Source organism: Zalophus californianus, chromosome 11 (genome assembly GCF_009762305.2).
Source record: "Zalophus californianus isolate mZalCal1 chromosome 11, mZalCal1.pri.v2, whole genome shotgun sequence".
Taxonomy (NCBI): domain Eukaryota; kingdom Metazoa; phylum Chordata; class Mammalia; order Carnivora; family Otariidae; genus Zalophus; species Zalophus californianus.
Genome location: NC_045605.1, coordinates 51547413 through 51566346, shown reverse-complemented (window position 1 = coordinate 51566346; position 18934 = coordinate 51547413). Strand labels below are relative to the sequence as shown.

General features: G+C 37.3%; 1 pseudogene; it reads left to right on the top strand.

The window, feature by feature from the left end:
* LOC113913687 overlaps positions 1–13914 on the top strand; it is a 72817-nt pseudogene extending 58903 nt beyond the window's left edge.
* The last annotated feature ends 5020 nt before the right edge of the window (positions 13915–18934 follow it).

Genomic DNA, 18934 nt, shown 5'->3' with positions numbered 1-18934 from the left:
TGGCAATCCTATATCAGACAAATTAGATTTTAAAACAAGGACTGTAATAAGAGATGAGAAAGGACACTATATCATACTTAAAGGGTTTATCCACCAAGAAGATTTAACAATTGTAAATATCTATGCCCCGAACATGGGAGCAGCCAATTATATAAGGCAATTAATAACAAAAACAAAGAAACACATTGACAACAATACAATAATAGTGGGGGACTTTAACATCCCCCTGACTGAAATGGACAGATCATCTAAGCAAAAGATCAACAACGAAATAAAGACTTTAAATGACACACTGGACCAAATGGATTTCACAGACATATTCAGAACACCCCAAAGCAATAGAATACACATTCTTCTCTACTGCCCATGGAACATTCTCCAGAATAGATCACATCCTAGGTCACAAATCAGGTCTCAACTGATACCAAAAGTTTGGGATTATTCCCTGCATATTTTCAGACCACAATGCTTTGAAACTAGAACTCAATCACAAGAGGAAAGTCGGAAAGTACTCAAATACATGGAGGCTAAAGAGCATCCTATAAAGAATGAATGGGTCAACCAGGAAATTAAAGAAGAATTAAAAAAAAATCATGGAACTAATGAAAATGAAAACACAAGTGTTCAAAATCTTTGGGATACATTAAAGGTGGATCTAAAAGGAAAGTATATCGCAATACAAGCCTTTCTCAAGAAACAAGAAAGGTCTCAAATCCACAACCTAACCCTACACCTCTAGGAGCTAGAGAAAAAACAGCAAATAAAGCCTAAACCCAGCAGGAGAAGAGAAATAATAAAGATCAGAGCAGAAATCAATGAAATAGAAACCAAAAGAACAGTAGAAGAGATCAACAAAACTAGGAGTTGATTCTTTGAAAGAATTAACAAGACTGATAAACCCCTGGCCACACTTATCAAAAAGAAAAGAGAAAGGACCCAAATCAACAAAATCATGAATGAACGAGGAGAGATCACAACCGACACCAAAGACATATAAACAATTATAAGAACATATCATGAGCAACTCTATGCCAGCAAATTAGATAACCTGGAAGAAATGGGTGCATTCCTAGAGATGTATAAACTACCAAAATTGAACCAGGCAGAAATAGAAAACCTAAACAGACCTATAACTTAAGGAAATTGAAGTAGTCATCAAAAATCTCCCAACAAACAAAAGCCCAGGGCCAGATGGCTTCCCAGGGGAATTCTACCAAACATTTAAAGAATTAATACCTATTCTCCTGAAACTGTTCCAAAAAATAGAAATAGAAGAACAACTTCCAAACTCATTATATGAGGCCACCATTACCTTGATCCCAAAACCAGACAAAGACCCCATCAAAAAGGAGAATTATAGACCAATATCCTTGGTGCACATGGATGCAAAAATTCTCACCAAAATACTAGCCAGTAGGATCCAACAGTACATTAAAAGGATTATTCACCATGACCAAGTGGGATTTATTGCTGGGCTGAAAGGTTGGTTCAACTTCTGCAATTCAATCAACGTGATACAATATATTAACAAAAGAAAGAACAAGAATCATATGATCCACTCAATAGATGCAGAAAAAGCATTTGACAAAGGACAGCATCCTTTCTTGATCAAAACTCTTCAGAGTATAGGGATAGAGGGTACATACCTCAATATCATAAAAGCCATCTATGAAAAGCATACAGAGAATATCATTCTCAATGGGGAAAAGCTGAGAGCTTTCCCCCAAAGTCAGGAACGCGGCAGGGATGTCCACTATCACCACTGCTATTCAACATAGTATTAGAAATCCTAGGCACAGCAATCAGACAACAAAAAGAAATCGAAGGCATCCAGATCAGCAAAGAGGAAGTCAAATCTCACTCTTTGCAGATGATATGATAGTTTATGTGGAAAACCCAAAGACTCCACCCCAAAACTGCTAAAACTCATACAGGAATTCAGTAACATGGCAGGATATAAAATCAATGCACAGAAATCAGTGGCATTCCGTACACTTACAATAAGACAGAAGAGAGACCAATTAAGGAGTCGATCCCATTTACAATTGCACCCAAAACCATAAGATACCTAGGAATAAATCTAACCAAAGAGGCAAAGGATCTGTACTCTGAAAACTATAAAATGCTCATGAATGAAATTGAGGAAGACACAAAGAAATGGAAAAACTTACTATGCTCATGGATTGGAAGAACAAACATTGTGAAGATGTCAATGCTACCTAGAGTAATCTACACATTCAATGCAATCCGCATCAAAATACCATCTACTTTTTTCAAAGAAATGGAACAAATATTCGTAAAATTTGTAGGGAACCAGAAGAGACACCGAATAGCCAGAGGAATGTTGAAAAAGAAAAGCAAAGTTGGCGGCATCACAATTCCGGACTCCCAGCTCTATTACAAAGCCGTCATCATCAAGACAGTATGGTACTGGCACAAAAACAGACACATAGATCAATAGAACAGAATAGAGAGCCCAGAAATGGACCCTCAACTCTATGGTCCACTAATCTTTGACAAAGCAGGAAAGAATGTCCAATGGAAAAAGACAGTCTCTTCAACAAACGGTGTTGGGAAAATTGGACAGCCACATACAGAAGAATGAAACTGGGCCATTTCCTTACATCACACACAAAAATAGACTCCAAATGGTTGAAAGACCTAAACACGAGACAGGAGTCCATCAAAATCCTAAAGGAGAACACAGGCAGCACTTCTTCGACCTCAGCCGCAGCAACTTCTTCCTAGAATCATTGCCAAGGCAAGGGAAGCAAGGGCAAAAATGAACTATTGGGATTTCATCAAGATAAAAAGCTTTTGCACAGCAAAAGAAACAGTCCACAAAACCAAAAGACAACCAACAGAATGGGAGAAAATATTTGCAAATGACATATCAGATAAAGGGTTAGTATCCAAAATCTATAAGGAACTTATCAAACTCAACACCCAAAGAACAAATAATCCAATCAAGAAATGGGCAGAAGACATGAACAGACATTCCTCCAAAGAAGACATCCAAATGGCCAACAGACACATGAAAAAGTGCTCAACATCTCTCAGCATCAGGGAAATCCAAATCAAAACCTCAATGAGATAGCCCCTCACACCAGTCGGAATGGCTAAAATTAACAAGTCAGGAAACGACAGATGTTGGTGGGGATGCGGAGAAAGGGGAACCCTCCTACACTGTTGGTGGGAATGTAAGTTGCTGAAACCACTCTGGAAAACAGTATGGAGGTTCCTCATACAGTTGAAAATAGAGCTACCATACGATCCAGCAATTGCACTACTGGGTATTTACCCCAAAGATACAAATGTAGGTATCCGAAGGGGTACGTGCACCCCAATGTTTATAGCAGCAATATCCACAGTAGCCAAACTGTGGAAAGCGCCAAGATGTACATCGACAGATGAATGGATAAAGAAGAGGTGGTATAAATACACAATGGAATATTATGTAACCATCAAAAGGAATGAGATCTTGCCATTTGCAATGACGTGTATAGAACTGGAGGGTGTTATGCTGAGTGAAATAAGTCAATCAGAGAAAGACACGTATCATATGACCTCACTGATATGAGGAATTCTTAATCTCAGGAAACAAACAGGGTTGCTGGAGTGGTGGGGGTGTGGGAGGAATGGAATGGCTGAGTGATAGACATTGGGGAGGGTATGTGCTGTGGCGAGTGCTGTGAATTGTGCAAGACTGTTGAATCACAGATCTGTACCTCTGAAACAAATAATGCAATATATATATATATATATATATATATATAAAGAAAAAGATAGCAGGAGTGGAAGAGTGAAGTGGGGGAAATCGGAGGGGGAGACCAACCATGAGGTCTGAACAACAAACTGAGGGTTCTAGAGGGGAGGGGGGTGGGAGGATGGGTTAGCCTAGTGATGGGTAGTAAAGAGGGCACGTTCTGCGTGGAGCACTGGGTGTTATGCACAATGAATCATGGACCACTACATCCAAAACTAATGATTTAATGTATGGTTATTAACATAACAATAAAAAAATTTTAAAAATTTTCAAAAAAAAGAAAGTATAATTAGAATCTAATCCATGGTCTTTTCAATTTTTTTAATAATGCAGCTTTGTTAACACTAATATGTTGTATCTTATGCAAAAAAGGTTTTATACAATCAAAGAGCCTAGATTCTTAGGAGTTAGAGAAGGCATAAGGTTACAAAATGTTTATGCTAATACAATAACATCATATCATAGTACTTATTTCTTTATCTTACAGGGAAAACTGATCTCAGAGAAATTAAGGGCTCTTTCCAAAGCCACGCAACTAATATGTGATAAAGGTGGGGTTTGAATTTAATTATGCCTCACTTGAGAGACTCAACTATTTTCTCCCATGCCATTTCTTCTAATAAATTCTGATGCTGTATTTTATTAAATTCTGAATATACCTACTTTATATAACCCTTCATAATCATATATTAATTCAGAAAATATCTTCCAATTCATCAATATGAAAAAAAACCACTCAATTCATTTAAAAATATTTCCTGAGAACTTACTAGTTCCTAAGTATCATACTTAGTAGCCATCCACCAAATGCCATAATATAACAACAGTAATCATTTGAACAATTTCAATCACAAGTAAAAGAAACTCAACCGAATGAGACACCTGGGTGGCTCAGTTGGTTAAGTGTCTGCCTTTGGCTCAGGTCATGATCCCAGCGTCCTGGGATCTAGTCCTGCATCGGGCTCCCCACTCAGCGGGAAGCCTGCTTCTTCCTCTGCCTGCCACCCCCACTGCTTGTGTGCTCTGTCTCTCTGACAAATAAATAAATAAAATCTTTAAAAAAAAAGAAAAAGAAAAGAAAAGAAAGAAACTCAACCCAAACTAACTTAAGCATCACATAGAGATTTATTGGCAGGGCACTGGTGATGTTTTTCTAAGTGAAGGAAGAACTTCAGGAGCCAGAGCACCTATGGGTCTCTAAAAGATAAGGCTTGAGCTTTTTCTCACCATGACTCTCTCCATCTCTCACCTCTACTTCTTTTAGGAAGTTGGCTTCATTTACTCAGGCTTCCCCATGTGATGACAGACATGGCCTCTATAGCTAGGAAGTCACATCATTACAGTCTGAAAGGTGAGAAAGTTTCCTGCAGCTTAGCATGTAAAGACATCAGTAAAGCGGGTGCTTGGTTGGCACAGTTGGTTAGGTGACTGACTTTTGGTTTCAGCTCAGGTCTAATCTGAGGGTTGTGAGATGGAGCCCCATGTTGGGCTCCAACGCTCAGTGTGGAGTCTTGGATTTCTCTTTCCCTCTCCCTCTGCACCCCCACCCCCATGGTCTCTCAAAGAAAGAAATAAAATCTTTACAAATAATTAAATAAGTAAATAATAAAAACATCAGGGAAGGATTCTAACTGGCCAGCTAGGTTCACATAACGATCCATTACCAATCACTGGCCAGGGTGATGAAACATTATGGTTATTTAGGCTTGGGTCACAAGCCCGCCTCTATCATCTGGTAGATGGATATTTTGGTTGGGAGTTCCACAAGAATTACAGGATTGCAGTGGAAGAAGAGCAGTTTCCTAAAGAAAGAGGCCAGGGGAGAGTTACAAGTAGATTAGGAAAGCAAACTGCTGATCAGAATTGGCAGACTTTCAGATATATACTAGCTAACGTTTGTTGAACATGTACTACACGACTGGTATTCTGAACATATTACATGTATTGTATTATTTCATCTTCACAATAATCACAAGAAATAGGTTATATTTTTATCTCCAGTAAAGATTAACAAATTAAGGCTTAGAGAAATTAAATAAATTGCTCAAGGAGGTACAGCCAGTAGCTAGAAAGGGCTGGACTGAACATAATGTCTGATGTAGCTCTTAGAACCATTCTGTGCCACCTCCAGGTTTGGAACTGTTTTTCTTCTTTTACCCATCGCTACACACAGCATGATTTGTAGGTCCTGGGTGTCCTTCTTTGTGAACATTTTAGTTTGTTAATGTCACTAAAATATATTTAGAAGCAAATTGCATGTATCAGATGTATCTATAAAACAGGAAAATGAGTAGGAATATCACACTCATAATTTGGATTTTGTTATTTTAGTGAAGCCACTGAATTAATTTAAAACGAATAGTAACATCAACATGGGTAATCTTGTTTATACTTGGGCCAAGTATAATGCTTCAAACCTTTTCCTATAAACTGCTGCCAAAGCAGATATTTGTCTCTTTTTGAAATAAAACACTTGATAGTTTCTACCTTTATCCTCTATGCTGATTTCGTATGTATTCATTCCTGGGTTGAATTTCTTTCTCTTGACCTTGTTCACCAATCCCACCAGCAAATGTTATGCTGAGACACCTCTCTTTCATCCATGGTATTGATGTTATCATACTACTTACCACATTAGTGAGCATCCATTATCTATCTGATATTGTTGTTGTTTAATGTTTGTTACTCCATTATATAACAAACTTTCTGAGTCAGGGATTATGTCTACTTTATTCATCATTGAATGCTCAGTGGCTAACCAAGTGTTTGGTAGAAGAATCAACCGACAGGTAATCTTAAATGAATAAATGGATGAATCTACTAATATTTTAATATATATAGCACATATTTTGTCTAATCCAAAGTCAAATTCTGTTATCATTGTTTTGTTTTGTTTGATATTTAATGTTAAGATAAAATCTCACAAGACTCATGTTACATTTTCCCACTTTTGGCTTTTTTGTCAGATGGAAACATATTGAGATTTGTTCATACCACCCTGTCCTTGCTCACACTGGTTCCTTAGCTTACGCTGCCCAACTTCTGCTTTTCTGCAGGGTAAATTCCCAGTCTCCATTCTAGAATTTTTCTATCACCACATTATCTATAAATCTGTTTTGACCTCCCTATGGTAATTTCTTCTCCACTCATGTTTCTGAGGATAGTAATGACTCTGATGCTGATGGAGTTTAGTTGATTGGGAGTTGAAAATACACAACTCCTGAGAAAAAGCCAGTTTGCTGAAGCAAAGACAAAGCTGTACAAGAATGAAAGGATTTTGGGGGGAGAACAGGGGGAGAATTATTAAAGGTATGACAAAGTGGGTTAAAATTCAAGATAGGAGTATATATTTTTCAATATTATGCAAATATTCCCAACCAAAACTTACATTCTGGGTGTGAATTTCCCTGATCAAAAAACTATTCATCTTTTACTTCTATCTTTTCCATTCTTTTTCCCAGATTTTCAATACCGTCTATCCTCTCTTATTTGACATTCAATGTCAAGGCTCTTATTTGAAATTCAATGTATGACATTAATCCCATGGTAAAATGACTTTGTAAAACAGGAGATGTAAGAGAAATATTTTACTAATGAAAGACCACATTGAAATGAACAATAAACTATAAAAAACGGTGACTCATGCTTAGAGAGACAGCCAGGGAATCACACCAGAATCACACCAGAACCACACTAACGTTCAAATTCTATTGTCATTCACTGGTTATGAAAATTGTTTATTAACTCTCTGAGCTCCAGTTTCCTCCTGTGTATGACTGGTTAATACCTACTTCATATGGTAATTGAGAAGAAGATAAAATAACATACAGAGCAACTGATGAATAGGCGCTCAGTAAGTATGTACTGAATTGAGTTAAATTAAAAGAAACTTGTATGACCTTACATATTTATCTCATCCCATTCAAGTAATATCCCATTTAAAAATTTCAGGGAAATTAAATTTAAATAAATGAATTAACCTGTTCATTTCCAAGTTAATAACTGGGGCAATCAAGATCAAAATGCAGGAAGAAAAAATAAAACTGTATTTAAAAGGACATATTGTAACAATTACCATGTTAGAAAGATTCTTGAGCATATAGACAATAATACAGTATGACATATGAGGAAAATACTTACAGTATTTACTCTGTAAATAGTGATTAATAATAAATTAATAAACATTTGCCAAATAATGAATCATACTTGATTTCAAGCAGGGAATGACTAATTCTTATCTTCTCCATCACTTCTATTAAAAGAAATACATGGTTATGCTCAAGTGATATCTCTGATATAAAAGTTTGAAGATCTAAGAGCTATTACTTATTGTGTGCAAGGTGTTAATACATCTCTTTGGAACCTCAGTGCATTTTTTGGAGGAGAAACTTGATGGATCTTTGTAAGTAATCCTAAATTTAGAGAAAAATAAGTTTAAAAAAGGGTGATCTCAGATTAATGAGACAGTGGCTTCAGGATCCCATTCCACTCCAAAGCAGGCTTTCCCTAACACTCATTAGCAATCTGAAGTTTTCAGTCAGTTTAAACTTGATTCTGGAAAATTAAGTCTGTCAGCAGCAGGTATTTATTGGAGAAGTATTAACAGAAGCCTGGACATTTCTGGAGCTGTGCTCCTAAAAGCATTTGCAGATGGGAGCTCTTTTCCTCCACCCTCCATTTTCAGTAAGGGAAGGCTGAGGCATTTTTCAATGAAGCCTCTCTGGGCAAACCCTAAGGGCCTGTCTTCCTGCTGTGTGTACCAAATCAAGGGAGTTGAGTAGGAGGTAGTAAAACAGGAGAAGATGAAAAGTGGCACCACTGAAGGCTCCTTTTAACTCTCCAAATATGCAGCATCCAGTAAACAACAATCAGAACACACATGCCCTCTTGTCAGTACCTATGATCAGCTGGTCAAACATTGGTGACCCCCAATTGTACTTAGCAGCCTGGAAAATCACACCTGAGGCAGAGTTTCAAAGCAGGACAGGCTTTTCCCATTCTAGGAGGCTGGTACTAGGATCTCAGGACACAGTGCTAATCATTTCATGGATTTATGGACTTGATCTGGGAAGGTTTGGGGTATCACATGCTCACTCTGCTCCCTACACTCATGAAGGTGACCTTCACGAGTGTCCAAGTCAGAATTTTCCAGAGTCAAGCCTACAATCCCATCTCCCAGTTTTTAATATTGCTGCCTCCCAGAACAAAATAAAATAAATGCCATTTGAGACAAGTTGTTCATTCCCAATCACCTACATTTTTTGGTACCTCTTACAGGTAAAGCCAAACTCCAGTTTTCATAAAGAGCTAACTCAGTACTTATCTGGACAAGTGTGGTATCCAGGAAAGATGAAAGATCTCCAGACTGTGCTCCCAGGAGCTATGCTAATCTGGAGAAGACAGCACGTTGTTATTAAAGAGTAAAGATAACACATGTAAAGTATCTAGCTAGCAGAGCAAGGTCTGATGCACCAATAGCATTTAATAATAATAGAATGGACAAGGTATTCCTTTCGCAACAGTATTAGTTCCTTTGTCCATTTATTCCTTTGCTCATTTTGGTGACTTGCCCTTTCACTGTCCAGGCAGAGAGGACTCTGTTACTCCTTTCAAGTGTAACTACTGCAAATGTGTTCTTCGCTCAGCCCCTTCCCAGATACTGAGTTGTCTAGAAACCCAGGTTCCAGGGGTGTCCCTTCGCCCGTGCTAGTGTACATGTCCCCCCTTCTCTGGCTCTCCCCCTTCTATGTGGATGCATGTACGTATCTCTCTGCATCTCACTTTCCAACCTTGTGGCCCTTGAGTTTTAGGAACCTGAAGATGCTCAAACAGAAATCATCTCACCATATATTAATGGGAATGATTTGTTTGACCATCGAATGAGCTCCTTTTTAATTAAAGTTTAAAGCCTGACAAACTCTAAAAATATGTATTGCAGACAAGAAAAAAGAGTACATTATCAAGATTGGCAAATTAAAAAAAAAACCTTCTGCCACTAAAAAAAAAAAGGTTACCAAATTTTGTCAGAAGAAAGTTTTTTATGCAAGCTGGCTCTTCTTTATCCTGGCTCTTCCATTTGCTTGTTAAGAGACAGAGAGCGCAGGTCAGGCCAATTCATTTCTCCCAGCTGATGTACCCTCCCCTTGCGAAGTGAGGTTAATAAATCTTTCCTTTCCAGGCCCGAGGTCAGGAGTTATTTATAAAGACATACCAATGACAAACATTTACATTCACGAACCTTAGTATATATCAGCATGTTAAGCACTTTGCATCATACATGATACCCTATATGAGAAGAAATATTTATATCCCCATTTAATATAGGAGAAACTGAGGCTGTATTACTATATTATATATTACATTAAAGTACAAAATACTTTTTAGCCAAAGCATGCCCTGTAATGTCATTAATTAATTATCATTATCCCTTCAAAAAGTAAGTGAACATAAGATTTACAAAGAGCTATGTTTGGTTTCTCTCAAGGAAATGAAGCTGTCATTCTGTGCCCACCACTTTCCCTCCACTGTCAGGCTTCGCAGATGCACCGTCTATACTTGCAGACTCCACTTATTTGCAACTTTTCCTTCCTTATGCTACTGCAATCTTCATCTCATCCCCACACCTCCTTGAATCAGGATGAAAAGGGAAATAATGTTTCTATTAAAACAATAAGGGGGCCAGAGTTGCATCATTTCTTAATTAATTGGACGATGCCTGTCTCTCTCCTCTCCTAATTACATGCTTCTCTTTTCATTTCCTACTTGTGATGAGAATCTACACTCTTAAATAAAATCAATATAAGATTTGAGTTGAATGGGTACCAACTTTACTCTGAGGGAAAATGACATTAGTTCACTACACCAGCTCAGAAAAGAACTTCAGGGTTATGAGGATTAAGTTAGCTTATTCTTGATTTACTCCATACATTGTTATTGAGCAATGCTAAATACTGGGCATATATCAGTCAATAAGACAGATGTGATTTCTGTTCTCATGGGGCCACATTAACAGAGGAGACAAACCTTGTCTGTGTCATTGATGAGTGGGGATGGAAAGTGTGTATCTGTCTTATTTCACTTGATAGTAGTGTATGGTAGTAGTTATGGTTGTTACAATTATGTTTCATCTTTACTGGTGCTTATTATATGCCAGGCATTGTTCTGTACACCTTCCAGGTATGAATTCTTTTAACAACTATTCTAAACTGCAAGACTGTTCATGTCACTTTCTGATTTCAGTGGTTCTTTGCAGATCCACATTAATGGGTAAACCAACTGGGCATATAAAGGACATTAGAATATCACAGGGCACTAAAACATCACTGAAAATAAACCTTGATGAGGAAAATCACATTTACCAGAACTCTTTTTAAGGAGAAGACAAAAAGTGGTTGGAAAAAGTAGTTTATATGCCTGCTGGGCATGGAGGGTGAAAATTTTCAGAAGGGAGGCTTAAGTCATAAAAGTTACTCTCTAAAGTGCCTTCAAGTGAAGACGGGTTCTGTTAACTTCCACCTTTGTTTGTCTTTGCCAAAAGGCAGTGGGCATGATGGAAACAAAAATGGGTTACTCTCTATAACTGATGAGACACTGAGCATTGGCAATGTTCCTGGCCAATCTCTCATGCAATCCTCAGAGCTTCCTCTAAACATACGTTGGACAGAACTCAAAAACTATGATTCAAACAAACACGAATTATTGTCCCTCTAAGTCATTTTCATTCTTTAGACACACCTTGAACTTCATAATTATATCAAACAATTTCTTATTTTACAAATCCTTCCTATTCTGGTGTCTATCTTTCTATCCTTAACTGCTACCATTCTGTCTCTGTATATGTTTGCACACCACTACTATTACTTTACTGATTTCTTTTCTAATTATTTGTTTATCTGACTTCACCATCAAGTATCAGTTCCATAAGCATGGTAATTTGTCTTATTCATCTTGGTACTCCATTGCTAATGTCCTGAATAACGCATACAGGTGTTATATTTACTAAATAACTATTTTCTACTGAAGGAAACCCCCCAGTAACTTGTTTACTAAGTCACAGTTACTGTAGCCAAGAAAACTGTATGTACAGATCAGATATCCAATAAATATTTGTTGAATGTCTATATGATCATCTGATCCCTTGTTCCTCTAAATAATGTTCACTTCATCTAATAAGAGCAAATCATTTTCTTTTACTTTCTTTGGATAGTCTTTCTGCTATTCTTGTATTTCAGAACATTCAGAAGTGGTTTAGTTTCATAATTCTGAAGTGTGTTAAAAATGTGTTATTTATAGACTAATTGGCAAAGCCATATAAATGCAATGATAGCAGCTCAATTTCTGGGTACAGTCTTGTTTGGTTCATCATAATTTGACAAGTTGCATGCGTGAGGTTAATGAGAAAATTCATTTTATCTGACATACTAGGCATTTAGGAGAGCAATAGTCACACTAATGAAGAATTACATGTTATACATATTGCATAGTCTTTGCAATTTTTCTTAAAAATATATAATGAATGGTTTGCTTTGCTGAACTCTAGTTAAAAAAAGAAAGAAAGGGCAACACCCAGGACTTCTAAAGAGAAACAGAATGTCTTAATAACTTCATGTTCAAGGCAGAAGTTCAAGGTGATATCCCAGATGGGCAAACATGGACCTTTCCCCCTGCCTAGTGTGGAAGCACACAAGAGAACTGAATTATTTATCCACATTACTCTGAAAATAATTGTTTATAGTAATCACACCAGGTATATGCCACTAGCACTCATAAACATCCTTTTAAAATAAGCTAACAACTACAAATATAGGGAAACAACCCTTTCCCTATAGGCAGTGAGTTGAGATCCAAATAGCATTCCTGTTATACCCACCAGAAGGAAAAAGTTAACAAATTTTCCTCTCTAAATACTTGTTGGTGCCTACTATATGACAAGCACTGTGCAAGGTGTTAGAGAAGAAGACATAATGTCACTGCCCTCAGGAGCACACAATCTAGTGGGAAGAGCTTGAATTTATGAACAATCCAGGGTAAGAACCTTTGCAGGTGAGATTCAGCAAGTGAATCTTGTCAAAGACAGACAGATCTGGTTCTTTCTGAGCATATTGGATGCCTAATTAGTTCTATGAGGATCTCTGTCCTAACATAGGTTATTCCCTAAGAAACAGAAGAACACAGACAGTCTCTATTTTAAGTGTGAGGTCTAATCATTTCCCAACTTGGCAAAAGTTTTATAAGTCCAACTTCTTGTGCTTGTCATTAATGGTCTTACTTGCCACCTCTAGCACCAGTGTGTGGACATACTTGGCAAAAAATCACACAAAAAACCCAAATCAAACCAAAACAAACCAACAACAACAACAAAAACCAAACCAAACTGAAACAAAACAACAACAAAAAGCCCCCACTTGTACACGTAAGGGACTTGAGATCACTATATTTAAGTATTTAAATATTAAGCAGTAGTAGGCCCAAAAAGGATCGTGGGAGAACGGCTCTTTCTTTTCATGTGGTGGCAGACATCAGCTCAAAGGTAAGCCAAGGTAAGAACTTACAAGTACATCCAAGAGCTATGGAAGAAGCAGCAGACCTATATAACACGCTTTCTTCTCAGGGTGCCCTGTTGGGAGTACCAGCAGCTCTCTGCCCTCCACAGGGCCCCATGCCCAACCTGGCCCAATAAAATGCACAGACTGGGATACCAGGCCAAGCAAGGTTATATCATATGCTGGATTCATGTGTGATATGGCGGCTGCAAATGCCCAGTTCCTAAGGGTGCTACCGACAGCAAGCCTGTTCATGACGGTTTTAACTAGCTAAAGTGTGCCTGAAGCCTTTAGTCTGTTGCACAGGAGTGAGCTGTACACCACTGTGGGGCTCTGAGAGTCTTAAATTCTTACTGGGTTAGCAAAGATTCCACATACAAATTCTTTGAGGTTATCCTCAGTGATCCATTCCTTAAAAGTATCAGAAGAAATCCTGACAACCAGGGCATCACCAAACCAGTCCACAAACACAGAGAGATTCAAGGGCTGACATCTACAGGCTGCAAGAGCCGTGGCCTAGGAAAGGGTTACAAATTCCACCACACTATTGGTGGTTCTTGCCAGGCAGCATGGTGAAGACACAATACTCTTCAGGTCCACCATTAACACTAAGAAAAGTTTGTAAAATTCTAACCTAATAAACAATTTAGGACAGTCAAAAATAAATAAATATTAAGCAATAATAACAATATTTGGCATTTGTATTTAGATGCACTATTTACAAAATGTGCTTTCAAAGTGCATTCTCTTAGTGGCTGTGCCTCAGAATTACCTGCACATGTTAAAATCGCCAATACCTAGACCCCAGACCAGCAGATTCTGATTCAGTAGGTCAAGAATTATATTTTTAAGCAGTTTCATGGATGATTTGGAATTGCAGTCAGGATTGAGAACCATGCCTTTATGTCATATTTTTCCACAGTACTCCTGGGAAATAGGCTCCATTTATACTCCATGAGCTTTCACTCCTTTATGCTTAGATTGCTTTTCCCTGAGGCACCAGGTGCCTCAGCTTCCATCCACCCAGTCACCACACAGGCAGATCCAAATCATAAATGAGAACCTTGAGCATACCTCTGATTTATCATCTTAGTGTACTATACTTTTTTGTTTTTTTAATCACTGTTGCTGATTTGATTCTCCTCCTACTTGCTTGTGAGCTCCTTAAGAGCATGGACTTATTATTATCTATTCACCCTTTTCTCTTAAGAATGCATATATTGGAGTGCCTGGGTGGCGCAGTTGGTTGAGTGTTCAACTCTTGGTTTCGGCTCGGGTCATGATTTCAGGGTCATGGGATCAAGCCCCATATCAGGCTCTGTGCTCATCATGGAATCTGCTTGGGACTCTCTTTCCCTCTCCCTCTGCCCCTCCCTTGTGATATCTCTCTCTCTCTCTCTAAAATAAATAAATCTTAAAAAAAAAAAGAATGCATTATATTACTTGGACATGGTAGGATTAAAATTAATAACAATAATAATACATTGTGCTTACTATATGCCTGGTGCCATCTCCTGCATTGTATAGGTATGAATTAATTTAATCTCCATGCAATCTATATGAGGTAAATGAGGTAAGTACTGTCATCTTTCTCACTTTACAGATGAGGAAACTGGAGTACAAAGAAAGTGAGAAACCTAAGGTCACATTGTCTGTTTAATGGAGGTGTTAATAGCATGTCCATATCACAGGATGAAGAAAATTCTTTTTATTTCACAGATGAGAAAATTGAAACTCTTCCTATCACACCAGTGTGGACCATTTATACTGTGGTTTAGATACTTGCTCTTTACAGAATATCTGGTGTTTGGGGGATTCTCTGGGTTCAGTGTACACTATGTGTAATACTTCTTCTACACTGTCAAATGGGGGAGGCAGAAGAAGATACCAGCTGAACCACTGCCAGCCATCTGTTGACATACTGATTTGCCACTGAAAAAAATGGAGTGCATTTGTTCACATTTCCAGATTATTTAAAAATAAGGAGCAATGGGAGTTATTAAGTTGGGCAATCTGAGTTCTAAGTAGCATTTATATGCTTTTTTTTTCCTGGATGCCTTCCTTAAAATTAAATTTTTAATAACCTTTAAGCCTTGCAGCCTTGAGGGAATAATTTCTTTCACAGTAGTTCAAAGGTTTAATTTCACAGTAAAGCTTTTGAAATATGGTATTATCCCTTTTGTTCTAGAAAATTACTGTTTAAAAAAATCATATTTCAAAGTAATGATTGTAATGAGAAAAAGATATGAGGCCCAACTTCAAAAGGAAAAAATGATAACCTCGCCTGTGATGTCCTCTAGTGAGCCTTTCCCTCGTGGTTTCTAATTTGTAATAGTTCAAAAAAATCCCTGGAATTGCGCAGTCTCTGCCTGGTAATACAGCCCGGGCTGGCTACGGTCTAACAGTGAGGAGGAGGGGTTGATGTAGACATAACGGAAGCCATTAACTTTCTTATATGAGTAAAATGCAGTATGTCTTCAGTCCTGCTGTGTGTGTGTTTTCTGTAATGCTATTCCCAAACAATGTTATCTTTGTAGTTCTAAAGCCATTTTTGTGGACATTAAAGTTGTGTGTGGAGTTGCAGAGGAGGCAGTGGGAATTGTGAACTGTAGCAGAGCCTGACAGGGAAAGGAGAAGAGAACCACCTAATGCAGAGCACCCAGCATGTGCAAGACACTGTATTCTGGGCTTTACATACGTTTTATCTTATAGCAGCTCTCTGAGATAAATAGTATTAGCCCCATTTTACTGATGTTAATGCCGCATTCTACAAGAGATGATACTCACCTGGTCTAATTACTTTAAGAATCAAAGTCCTCACTACAACTTCCAGTCAGAGCTCCTTGGCCTATTTATCACTTTCTAAGAGTATTTAAAAGGATTTGTTAAGTTGTAAATTCATAAAGACATGAAAAAGTTTAATGAAGAAAGACTCATGGAATGAAAAGTATATAGGCAGGGCAGACTTAGAACCATATGTACCCAAAATTTAAAAACAAACAACAAACAAAAAAACTATTGTTAACTATTAAATGATTGAAACAAAAAGAAATGTTGGGTAGTAGGGACACTGGATGAAATCTCAAAATACATGCATGTAATTTCTAGGGTTGTAAAATCTGGGACAAATCACTGCAATCCTCTTAGCCTCAATTTCTGCATCTGAGAAATGGGCACAAAAGATGTAAAACACTTCCCTTAAGTGATAAAAAGAATAAGGATGTGAAAAAGCTTTCTGAACTATCAACTCTGATGCTAAATACACCCATGGCCATTCACTCTGTGGTTCTATGTATGCATGTGTGTGATTATTGTTTTTTTTATGTTTCCTACACAGTATCTACCATACTTCATTGCAATGATCTATTTAGATATTTTTCCCACAAACATATTCTAAGATCTTTAGGGCAGAGATTGTATTTTGTTCATCATTATATTTATCATATATTATATTTTCACTCACCTGCTTGAAATTTACTAGTACTTTCCTATTTATGCATTCATACATTCATTCAATTAGTATGAATATCTACTAAGTGCAAGATAATCATTAGAATGAAGTCAATTTAATCTAGGACCTTTCATGAAATAACATTGAATGAATTATGGAAGGGTGGATCATAGATCATAATATCATAAACTCTATTCTTGTTATTCCTTCTGTGCCCTTTAAACTTTGGTAAACATAACAGTAGCTTTTATTGAATGCATACTACTAGCAATTCTGTATAAGTAATCTGTATGTGTTGTCTAATATCTCCCAATAAATAAAAAAGTACTGTTAAAAAAAAGAAAGAAAAGAAAAGGAAAAGAGAAGAGAAGAGAAGAGAAGAGAAAAGAAAAAAGAAAAGAAAAGAAAGAAAAAAAGAAAAGAGAAAAGAAAAGAAAGAAAAGAAAACCACAGGTTGAAAAATGGTGTCACTTAGACCAAAGTTTCCAAACCAGGGCTTAATATCCAATCTAACTGAAGTTTCAACCTCCCCCAGAAATGTGACCTTAACCAGTCAGGAATTTTTTTCCCCCCATCAGCACCAATGAGTCTGTCACCTGGGTCCTCTCCATTCACCAAAGAAAGATGAGGTAATCTGTAAGATAAAACACCTTGCTTTTTCCCCTAGCAAACAGCCGCCTCTGGAATAGTCCTTTTCTTGTGAAGTAACTTTCTTGCTCTACCCTCTGTCTATAAAAATCTTCTATTTTGCAACAACTCCTCGGAGTTCCTTCCTACATGCTAGGTGGGGTTTTACCCAATTCATGAATCATTTAATAAAGCCAATTAGATCTTCAAATTTACTTGGGTGAATTTTGTTATTAAACAGTACTATCATAAATATTTAGGAAACTGAGGCTTAGATAGGTTAAGTAATTTGTTCAAGGTCACAGTAAATACTGATGTCAAGATTCAAAACTAGATCTTTCTGATTCATTTATTCAACAAATCTTTATTGCATTCTTACTATGTGCGAGATGCTATGCCACTTACTGGGAATACAGTGGTGAATAAGGAGTGCTTACATTTGTGGACTTACTGCCTAGTAGTGAAAGAAAGATTAAACATAGAAATATATGATTAACTGATTAATTAATTATGTTTAAACTGATTGCTATAAAATCCAAGTTCAGAATGATCTGGTTGTATTCTAAACATATGGAGAAATCTTCTTCTTTCTGATAGGTACCTTATGGAGATGGGGCAGGTGGTGGTCTTTTATTCTTTTCATGTTCAAAGAGTCACTTACCATAACTAATCTCTTGCTTTGTTCTGGTATCTTCAGCCAATAATTTAGATTTTCATGTTTACATTCAATTTGAAATACCATGGAACTATAATGAATCAGTTTAAAAAAAAAAAAAGTGGCCATTGGATAATATTTTCTAAAGTAGCCAAAAGGCCCTGAGGTCGGTTTCCAACAGCCACCTATCAGCAATGAATTCTTTTCTGGTAGTAGAACTGGGACACAGAGATTGCTATACTTCAACCTTGTAGAACCTCAACTTAGTCTGTCCCATAATTTCTTTGCTCTGAACAAGAGGCTCTGTCGGATAATATGAGTGGAATAAGTTTCTGTGATCTATATTAAAAGAATGAGTAGTTATGGTTTAATAAAAAATGTGTATTTGGTTTTTGTCCCTGGTTCCTGGCAAATTTCCTAAGTGATGAGAATCTTTGGAATTTGAATCTTTGGAATTTCCTGAGTGATAAGAGTGTCTTTTATCATTCATAGCAAGTCCCTTTGACCATATCAGAGTTTATGCTAATGAGGTAACTCCTGATAGCTTCAAGATGGGTTCCAGAGGAACCAATCACATGATTAGAGGATTAGAACTATCAGCTTCACCTGACCCCCAACCTCTGAGGAATGGAGAAGGGTTGAAGATTAAATTCAATCACCACTGGCCAATGATTTAATCAATCATGCCTATATAATGAAACCATTAAAACCTCTGAAACAATGAGGTTTGAGGGAGCTTCCAGGTTGATGAATGGAGGATTGCAGGAACTCTGGAATTTGTAGCAAGCTAGGCAGATGTAGGTAGCCTAGGGACCCCATTTGCTGCTGATATCTAAAGTATAGGCAGTCTTGTGGAATTGAACCCTTAACCCTTGGTGTCTGCACTAACTCCA